The sequence below is a fragment of the Psammomys obesus genome, unplaced genomic scaffold, assembly GCF_907164565.1.
Source record: "Psammomys obesus unplaced genomic scaffold, mPsaObe1.curated_primary_1811, whole genome shotgun sequence".
NCBI lineage: Eukaryota > Metazoa > Chordata > Mammalia > Rodentia > Muridae > Psammomys > Psammomys obesus.
Window position 1 is genome coordinate 12,715,672 of NW_026596088.1, and position 10,619 is coordinate 12,726,290.

At 41.0% G+C, this 10,619-nt stretch overlaps 1 long non-coding RNA gene across 1 annotated transcript; it reads right to left on the reverse strand.

The window, feature by feature from the left end:
- Window positions 1–9,299: 9,299 nt before the first annotated feature.
- On the reverse strand, window positions 9,300–10,584 carry LOC129691511 (uncharacterized). Its single transcript, XR_008722474.1, has 3 exons — window positions 10,249–10,584; window positions 9,893–9,986; window positions 9,300–9,479 (listed from the first exon to the last, which is right to left on the reverse strand). It is a non-coding gene; the product is annotated as an uncharacterized LOC129691511 (long non-coding RNA).
- Between the last annotated feature and the right edge of the window lie 35 nt (window positions 10,585–10,619).

The window sequence follows — 10,619 nt, forward strand, 5'->3', positions numbered from 1 at the left end:
GGAAGGAAGGAAGGAAGGAAGGAAGGAAGGAAGGAAGGAAGGAAGGAAGGAAAGGGAAGGAAAGGGAAGGGAAGGAAGGGAAGGAAGGGAAGGAAGGGAAGGAAGGGAAGGAAGGGAAGGGAAGGAAAGAAGAAATCCATTTAAGCATCCTAGATGCATTAACTCAGTGTCACAAAAGAACATTGGTCTTGCCCTTCCACAAACATGTGAGATTGCTCATGCCTAATAGAGCTTAGAAAATGGATCACTCCCTTGCCTTATTTGGGCCTCCTCTGTGGCCAAGAGAGCAGTCACTGTCTTCCTGAACTCTCTAACTGTTTAGGTCTGAAGGGTCCTACAATGCCAGGCAAAGGCCTTGGAACCCTCATTATGATCATAAAATGAGTCTCCAACATAATCCCAGCTCCATTCAGCCCATCTGACATCACACACAGATGGCAGTGTTACTAGCTGGACAGTGTTACTGGACAATGACAAGCCTGTCAGTATGAGGTTTGGTGAGGAGCCTACTCCATGAGATCAACATGGTGACATGAAGATACTGAGGTTAGGAGAACCCAGAGTTGAGAAGCCTACTCCCCATGGGACCAGCATGGAAAGTCCCTATGGCTGAGTTGTATCATTGAACCAATTAAGTGTTTCTCCAAAACATAATTATAAAAAGACAATTACAAGAACCATTAGAGAAAAATCACTCCTACAGAATGCCCTCCAAGTCTAGAACTCCCTGCAATTCCTGATTCCCAGCTCTCAGGCGCCTGGTCAAACTGTTCTGCTGACTGGACACAAGGCCAGGCCACAGTGCATGATTTTGTACCTTTGCCCTGAAGAGCCCTAGACCTCAGCAGTAAAGGGATTTCAGTACCTGCAGGTGGACACGTACAAGACTGGGGCACGTTTCACACCTGTGACATGCTCGCTTGAAACGCTCGTAGTGGGTCTTCTTCACTTGGGGGTGCCCAAGAATAAAACTAAGCTCCTTCCTCCCTTGCTGGGTTCTTCTCTTGCTTCCTTCCTACAACTGGGTACATGTTGTTTCCCTTCTGGGCTTCATGCCCACATTTCAGAGCTAGAGAGTGAGCTTAGGAGCAGCAATAGACTTGACAAACATTCTCCGTGACTTAGTGCAAGCTGCAGGAAGTATAGATGCACAGTACTTCTGAGGGGAAACATTGAAAGCTCTGATTTGAGGGAGGGCCTCTTCTCGGTAAAACTTCAGGACTTTAAAGTGTGTGTGTGTGTGCGTGTTTACGTGCGTGTGTGCGTGCATGCCTGCTGTCCTGGGATACTGAGGGCATAACAAGTGCTTTTGGCCTCTTAACCACCTTGCTGGTACACAAGTTCATACATTTTCAATTAAGAGGACTCAGATATGTGGTAGGCCAGGAATGGGCAGTGAGGGAGAAGTGAACTTTTCCGACTTTCTACCAGCCCTGGGATCCTCAGCCAAGGGGAAACCAGGGCTAGTCTCTCTGCTAGGTTCTGGGTGCACGGGGATTTAGGCCAGAGAAGAGTGTTCTCCCTAACCCTGTAAAAACATGCATTCTTCATAGATGTCCCAGACCTACCTAAGACTTTATTTGTCCCAACCCATTGGCAAGCCTTCACCTTCCCTTACCAAGTGTAAAATAAAGTCACTTTGCATGTATGAGAGAAAAATAGGTTGACCAGATGCCCACATTTTTTTTTTTTTTATCATAACCAGGGCCTCTGGAAAGATTGATGGTGTTCATTTCCTGCTCCTTTATCTTACATTATCCATTGCAGACTTAGAGAACTCTTCCCTGGAAGTTGAAAGTGAAAGAAAAATCTGCATCTTCCTGTTTCAGCTGCTGACATCATTTACTAGCAGAAACTTTTCTGTGATCTGAACATAGTCACTCCAGCTGTCCTCCAACTTCAGTGAGGCTTGAGAATACAAGGCCCCATGCCCTAGTTCAGCAGCTTGCTGAACTTCTGAACATTCCTCTCTCTCTCTCCATCTACCCCTCCCTCCCTCCTCCTCTCCTTCGATCCCTTCCTCTCTCTCTCCCTTCCTCCATCTCTCCTCTGGGATTAGTCATAGTCATAGTGGATATATTGGAGCCAAGTAAGAAGCCTTACTTGAAGCTCTCAAATGACTCCTTCTCCAGCTCCCTTGGAGGGAAAACAGACCCACTGCAGGCACTGCCTACTTCCCCCAAAAACAGGCAGCCTTCCTAGTCCCTGAGGATGTGATCACCCTGACTTCCAAGGCTCAGGGACTCATTCCTCTGCGCACCTCAAATGCTCTTTTACCATATACCAAGCACTGGTGTGGTCTCTGAGGAGTGAAATAGTGACTCCAGGAGCAAAGGAGGATGTCACTTAGGGATGACATCTAGGTACTTCCCATAGTACCAAGTCCTGAGAGGCAGAAAATAACTGGAAAATAGAGAGAAGACCTCTACCAGATACAGTCTACCAATTCCATGCTGGAAACAGTGTGTAGTCTTCTTCAGTCTTTTGTGCTAACCTGCTTATTCATGGATCTTTTGCTTTCTAAAGAACTAACCCAGGCCAGCTAAGGCTCACTATGTTCCTGCAGCCAAAGCCAAAACCTCCATACTCATTTCTGGCCAGCTACTGTCTGAATACCTGGTTCTGCCCTACCACACCAAGCTAAACTCATCAGCCTAAACAGAGATCCAGAAGGCATTCCTTTCCATGATGCCTATAATCCTTAGATCAGTGTGCTGGGTTTCTTCAGATTTCCATGGCCAAAGTAATTTCCCACCTAGGAGTTTCTGGTCCCTCTTCCTGATCACCCCAACTCCCAAGGAATCTCCTGTTTCTTACCCTTCTACAAAAGTAGAATGCAGCACCCCTGCCTCTGTGGAGGGCTTTGTCACCCATGCTGTAGCCTACCTTCTTCATAGGGATTTAAATCTCAACTGTGCACCAGTGAGGGGAACTCCCAGTGTCTCCTAGGCCCCATGTTTTAAAGGATCCTTTTCCAGGAGGGCGTGACAGAAGAGCCACAGGCCAGGTCCCTAGTGTGGCTCTGTCTGTGCTGAATGAAGAGCGTTTGTAAAGGTTTCTCTTTCTCTGTACCAGTGGGACTATTTTAAAGTTCAAAGGTAAATATTCAAAGGAATATGAATAGTTCAGAGGCTTGAAAATGCAGGGAGAAAGTCCAGGCTTGAGGATTTAATCTGTCTGTCTCTGTGTGTTCATCTGTCTCCCTGGCTCTCTCTGTCTGTCTCACTCTCTGACTCTGTCTCTCTCTCTCTACAACACTCATCCATCAGGAGATTGAAATCTAAATTGTTTTCACAGCTGCCTAGGACCAGAGACCCGTTTACATAGCAGCCACAACAGAGCAGGCCAGGCCAGGTTAGTTCACCTGCTGCCAGGCTCTCTGGGCCAAAGAGTCATGAGCACTGTGGCCCATCCTCCTAAGTCCTCCTGAGGAACACAGGTTACACAGAGGGTAATTGTAACTTGTGTTAAGTGTTTGTGCTCTGCAGAGAACAAGCACCTTCAATGGAAGCTCTCCTTGAAATGTACACCCTTCAAGGGTTCTTGTTGTCTTCTCTGTCTGCCTGTCTGTCTCTGTCTCCAGAAAATAAAACTTCTTCCCAAAATGAATGTATTTATGACTCCTCCCCCCCAACATGTTCAGGGAATGTTCCAAGGTACAGAGCACCCCAGTCTCCCTGTCCTGGCTACTGTATCCTCCTCCTCTTCAGGGGAAAAAGGCAAGAGCCTTGCTGAAATGAGGTGGACTCTGCTCTTGGGCACAGTACTTGTTCTCATACCTGAAGCTGAGGTGGTGGCTGCCTCTCCTCTGTTGTCCAGATGGCACTGTTGTTTTTTTTTTATTGCTTGTTTTATGGTTTATTTTTTATTTTATGTGTATGGTGTTTTGCCTGCATGTATGTCTATGTACCACATACATGGTTACCCATGGACTTTGTATAATTATCTATAGGATTTTCAAAAGTTTTATTTTATTTAAAGAGTTAAATGAAATATCAGTAAACAAATATTAAACTCTTTGGAATATTGTATAATAGCAAATGTATTGTCCCCATGGCTATCTTGTCTCTTTATTTGTTGGTAATAAGCAAAATCTCAAAATGTATTTATAATAAAAACACCATTTTATATTATATTCTAAAATAAGCACAGAGAATTAACCACATACATTCTTTGGAATTTAATACCACACTCACATTCACAAACACTTTACACAGATGAAAGATATTTTAGATTTTATTTTTAATTCATAGATAGTTCTTGACTATTATTAGATTTATTACTAGGAGCTTAGTAATAAAGTTCTGAAATACAGAGATACTTCATTTAGCTGGAATGTATTTTTCAAAGTTTTCATTTTCCCTAAGATAATAGTTACTGAAAAAAATATTTCAGAGCTCAAGTTAAAATACTGCTATTAGATCAATCCATGGGTGAGTTAGATAATATTTTTTGAGCTGGGCCCTACCTCTATCTTGGCAGGATTTGAAAATCTCTAATTAGCTGAAGTATTCCAAACTGCACAGATATTATGGTTTTCAAAGAGAGAGCCAAAAGCTTTCTATCATAGGGCTATTGTACAAGAAAGAAACAAAAGGAAAAGAAGGATGGCTTCCCTGCCATAGATCGGGCCATCAGAGAGCACTCGAGCACCTGCCCTTAGAGCCATCCACTGTAGACAGAGGGCACTGCTTAGTGATCTGGCAGTGGTCAAATCATGCTGTTTAGAAATACACACTAAAAAAACTGTTTCTGATCTAGTGATTCCTGTCTAAGAGGTACAGGAGAATTCGGAGGGTTTGTGTCCTAAAGGCATTAGCACATAAACATAATGAAAAGTACAAACTGAGACATGACAACTAAGTTACTTGTTCTATGAATGATAAAACTTGAGTTTAGCAGTAATAGTCTCAATATTTGCAAATCCATAAATTAATATTTATACAATTACAGCATAGGCTTTTTGTAAAACTACATTTTATCCTCAGATATATTTCTGCCATATTTGCTAACATAGTGGGTAATACAAACATAAGGAAAATATAGTTAGTTCTTTCTACCCAGACTTCAAAGTAAGAAAACTGAGTTATAACAAAAAGGCACAGGTCAGTATATACTTTACCCTAAAATATGGAAAATTTCCAGTTTTATAACACAAAATTATATGCTTACCAATTTATTCAAAATATATATCCAGAGAGAACTCTAAAAATTTAAATTACAGTTAAAAAGAAAATTGCAAAAGCAGAAAAAAATCTCAATTCACTTTATTCTGTGCTGACGGATATGCTCTAAAAATTTTAATTCATTTTGATTAATTGTTACTAAACTATCTATAGATATAGACATGGTTGCTGAGAAAATGGAAAGGGCACAGCGGCCCCAGGAATTCACAAGGCATACTTACTCTTGTCACCAACTCAGTATGTGGTGATGAGCAAGCTACTTTTCACTTACAACTTCATCCTCCATGATATAAAGCATGTTCCCTCATGGTCCTTCCGATTCTGAAATACTGCAGAGTTGCTGTAAATGCAGTGCCACGCTAATTCTACACAGAGGTTCTAGAACACCGGCTTGCCTTATGCATTGCAGAAATCCAGCAGAGATGTACAGATGTACAGATTAGAGTGTGAGGTGTAATAAAGAAAATTACAGCGCCACCCCTGAGAAGATTATTTTTTTCTCAGATCCAATGGCAGACAGCATTTCCAACAGTTCTCAGTGGACAGGAACAGAGGAAGAAAGGAGAACACTTCATGTGTCACTCATTTATCCCTGTTTGTTTACATCAGTGCTGGGGACTGAGTAGCACACCTACCCCTTTTGATTTTTCATTTTGAGACAAGATCTCACTGAGTTAGTCAAGCTAACCTTTAACTCACTCTTAAGCCTCTAATAAAGGCCTTCACTTTGTGATCCCTCTGCCTCATCCTCCAACAGCTAGGGTTAGAAGTCTGCATCAAGAGATGCTTCCTTAAAGGAGGCATACATTGAGTCTGGGATTGTGCTACTCTGAGAATAATTTGTAAATTGTCTCTGGATAACATCATGTCTTTTGATAAAAAAAAAAAAAAAAGCTTTTCATCGTCATTACACGATCAATCCACCTAGGTAAAATGAAACCTTCAAAGGGGGATTTTTAGGGTTTCTATTGCTGCAATGAAACACCATGACCAAAAATCACCTTTGGGAGCAAAAAGTTTATTGGCTTGCACTTCCACATTGCTGTTCATCACCAAAGGAGGTTCAGAAAGAAAGTCAAAAAGGGCAGTAACATGGAGGCAGGAGCTGATACAGAAGTCATGGAGGAGTGCTCTTACGGGCCTGCTTTCTAATAGAACCCAGGACCACTACCCAGAGTGGCCCTACCCACAATGGGCCCTCCCCCATTGATCACTTGTTGAGAAAATGCCTTACACCTGAATCTCATAGAGGTATTTCTTCAACTGAGACTCCTTCCTCTCTGATGACTCTAGCTTGTGTCAAGTTGACACAAAACCAGCCAGTACAGGAGGTGTCTTCTCAAGGGACTCTATTACCCAGCCAACCATTTAGCAAGGATTCAGGGCCCAGGGAGTGCCTCAAATGTACCAGAGTGGAGTGATTCAAGAGCAGAATGACAAGGACTCCTGCCTCCAGGAATCCAAGGTCATTCCATGAAATGATCAATTGAAAAAATTAGAGAAGTTATCACACAGTGAATGCTGAGCTCAGTGCCAAGGACAGTGCTGGTAAATCTGAGAGGTGATGAACATTGTACACAAAGGCAGCTGCCACAGTCCTGACCAGAGTAGATGTGATGAGAGGCAGGAAGAGAAAGCAGCTGGGTGCCTCTCTGAGAAGTCATGCTATTTTTTGTATGCCCAGCAATTTCTTCACTCCATCCAACCCTCAGAGTTACTGCCTTCAGATCCGGAGAAACACACATTACACTCCACCATTACTCTTTACACATTACACGCTACCTCTGAATGTCCTTTATGAAAGTATTTTTAAAGCTCCTTGAGAGCATGAGCTGCGTACAGTGGCACAATACAATGGCCATTCGCAAGTCCAGACTGTCACTCTAAGCTGAACATGAGAGAAAAGTTCTCTTTTGGTTGAAGACAAAGGGTAATTAAGTCTTTGTTTCCTCTGACGGCGCTTTCTGAATAACTGATACTAATCTTTTAAATGTTTGGAGTTGTTCCTAAGTTAGCAAGTCAGAATACACAAATACACACTATGCACCTTCACTGCATCCTGAAGTTACAATTCTCTCAAGACAACTTTAATTTTGAGACAGCAAAATGAATCAGGGGGTAAAGGTTCTTGCTGTCAAATTGAGTTGACAATGTATATTCAGTCTCCAGGTTCCACATGGTGGAAGGAAAGAACGAACTCCCTCTAGTAATGCAATATCAAATTAAAAACAAATGATTTTGTGATGAAAATAGGGCCCTGAGTTAAAGAGCACAATGGGGGGGGGGGGTATATGGGAGGATTTGGAGAGAGGAAAGGGAAGGAAAAATGATGAAATGATATTGTAATCTCAAAAAAATTAAAAAAAACATAAAATCCTAATCTTTGATAAAGATAAGGATGCTCATTTGTTAAGAACATAAATATGTTCTGCTCTTCATAAATATGTTCTGTTCTGCTCAAGGCAGTGGTCTCTGCCTTGAAGATGAACACAGTAGATGTCTTCCAGTCAAACCCAGCCTACTGTGCCTTTGGTTTGGTATATCAACATTTTATAATTACTTTTTCTTTTTTCATTATGAGATATTGACATCCCTGCAGTCATGGTTATCTTTAATATCAACTCAACCTATTGCTTTTTCAAATCTACTGTTTTTTAAAAAGAACACAATATGAGAATGATTATTAAAAAAATTGCAAAGATACAGAAAGAAGACTTCAAATTAAGACTTTGAAGTCTGAGTGATATTCATGAATTTTAGAAACTGAAGTTCATTACACTTTCCTTATATTTCCTACTTAGAGTTCAGTTTCCCATTAAAGACCAGTTGTTTTTCAACTGAGTAACCCTTGCCATGAACATGATCTCAGGGAAGACAAGTCCCTAGAGAAAAGCTGGTTCTGAGCTCTAGACTATAATTACTAATCCAACACCATGCTCTCCATGCATATAGAACTGCTTCTTTACCTCAGGATATGTATCTATAACCATAAACTCAGTTGTGATTATTTGATATTTGCATCCTCCATTAAACTGCAAACCCCAGGAAAAGTGGAGAACACAGTTGTGCTCATTGAATTATAACACCAGTCCCTAATTTAATGAACATTCTAAAAATTCCATAGTGACCACTTATTTTGTGATGGATGACTGAAATAACACATAGCAAAAAGTTCAAAACTCTGTTCTCACATGCATGATCATGAACAAATACAGTAAACCTTCTCTAACTCTCGGTTGCTACATTCAGAAGAGACCCTTCAATATGATGCTAAGAGTTTTGTTATTGTTGTTGTTGCTTTGTTTTTGTTTGTTTGTTTTTAGGTTTCCATTGTAGCCAACCAAGGGAATACCAGCTGTCAAGGATATAAGAATGGTTCAATGGGAAACTAGCAGGGAAGGAGTTCCCAGGGTAGAGTGATTTGCCAAAGAAAACAGCAAGAATGGATCCTAGTTCTGAGAAAAATGATTACTTCTAAAATTGATTTATTCTTTGGGAAAGCGTGCAGGTAAAGAAGTTTTTTATAGAAACCCTCCTTTCCTTCCCTGAATCCTGTATGTGAATTTAATACACACTGAGTTTATGAACTGTCTTCTCCATCCAGCAGATTTTGTCTTTTAAACTTATATGTAGTTTATTTTTCAGAAATTTACCAACAACTTAAAAGCTTCTTTGCCTGCCAGATGTGTTTGAGCAAACCAGCAAATTTTAGTGAAGGCATTGTTCCTTTGAAAGCACAGCATCTTAAAGTTCTAGGCTGGCCTTAGTATCTGCAAAGCAATGGTAGCTCCAGAAGAGGGCATCAGATTCTCTGGGACTAGAGTTACAAACAGTTGTAAACCTACCATGTGGGTGCTGGGAATTGAACCTCAATCCCCTGGATGAGGATCTTAACCACTGACCCATCTCTCCAGCCTCTATACATGTGTAACTCAGGCTGGCCTCACACTTGTGATCTTCCTCCCTCTGCTTCATCAGCATATGCACTGCCCCAGCCAGCTGTATCTTCTAAATCAGTCTGTTTTGGAGAATGTTGAACTCATATAAATTAATTTGTAAAAATGAAGGTTCCAGAAATGGGTAGGGAGGAATGCTTTTAATGGCTGAAGGTAGACATTTCAAAGGGTTTTCAAATCCCACCTACAGATAAAACTACCATACTCACATCAGTGCCAGGCTCCTAGAATACCATGAAAAGAATAGTATATAAACCCAGTTCTTGCACACCACTTTGTAATCAAAACCATCATTTGGATAGCCTTTCTCCCAGACTCAGGTGAGGCAAGTAGTTCACTTTGGGAGAAAAAAAATTAAATTAGCACCATAAAACCTGATAATCAAAATAGTATTTCAATACAACACTTTATGATCAAAAAGCAAAATTCATGAACAAGTTATAAAATTTTTAATAAGGAAGGATCTGTATTATTGATTTTTTTCTTTTGCCTTAGGCTCCATACAGTTCAATCCACTTTCTCACTTCCTTCTTATAAAAGACACCAGGCATATGCACAATGTGCAAAGGAGGCAAATATATGCTTGCTACATCACTGAGCTAGGGAAGCACTAGGGTGTAAGCCCCCCAGACCACAGCATCGAGACTCAACAGACACTGCTTCTCAGACAAGGAGTTAGGTTGTCTTAGGTTGTCTCTGTTTCTTACTAGATCTGGTAATTTACAAAGAAAAAACATTTATGTAGCTTACAGTTCTGTAGGTCCAAGAGCATGGCACCAGCATCTGTGTGTGGCTCCATAGGAAAAAGATGGAAAGGAAGCAGGAGCAAGTTCTTACAGAAGAGCTGAAATAGACAGAAAAGCAACACAGAAAGCCAATTTACAAGCATACATACATACATATATACATACATACATACATACATACATAATACACAAACAAATATACATGAATATATATAATCCCTCCCAAGGGCTGGGATTAAAGCTGTGCACCACCACCATCCGGCCCCAATTTACCTTAATAACAACCCTCTAAAGGATAACTCACCCAGAGGTAACTACTTTAATCCCGTTGTGAGTGTAGAACTCCCACAACCTAATTACCTCTCAAAGATCTGAACAACACTGTCTTATTGGAGGCTAAGCCTCAACACGAGCTTTGGTGACGCCAAATCATATTCAAACCACAACAGTTCCTAAAGGCCAATAAAAGGAGGCTTTCTCGCTGGAGCACGGGCTATGCTTTTCTCTGTTGTAACAATTATCACTCTGCACACAGAAATGACAAAGTCCTGTATGTGGTATTCACTTTTCTCCAAGAACTCACTCCACTTTGCATAGGAAAAAAAAATGCCCGCGTGAAACAGTGAAATTATCCTCTTTTAACACCCCTGTAGTAATAAGAACTACAGAAATACAATACAGTTCAGTATCTATCATTCAAAGAGCAAATGCAGGGAGATGGAATGAAAGGA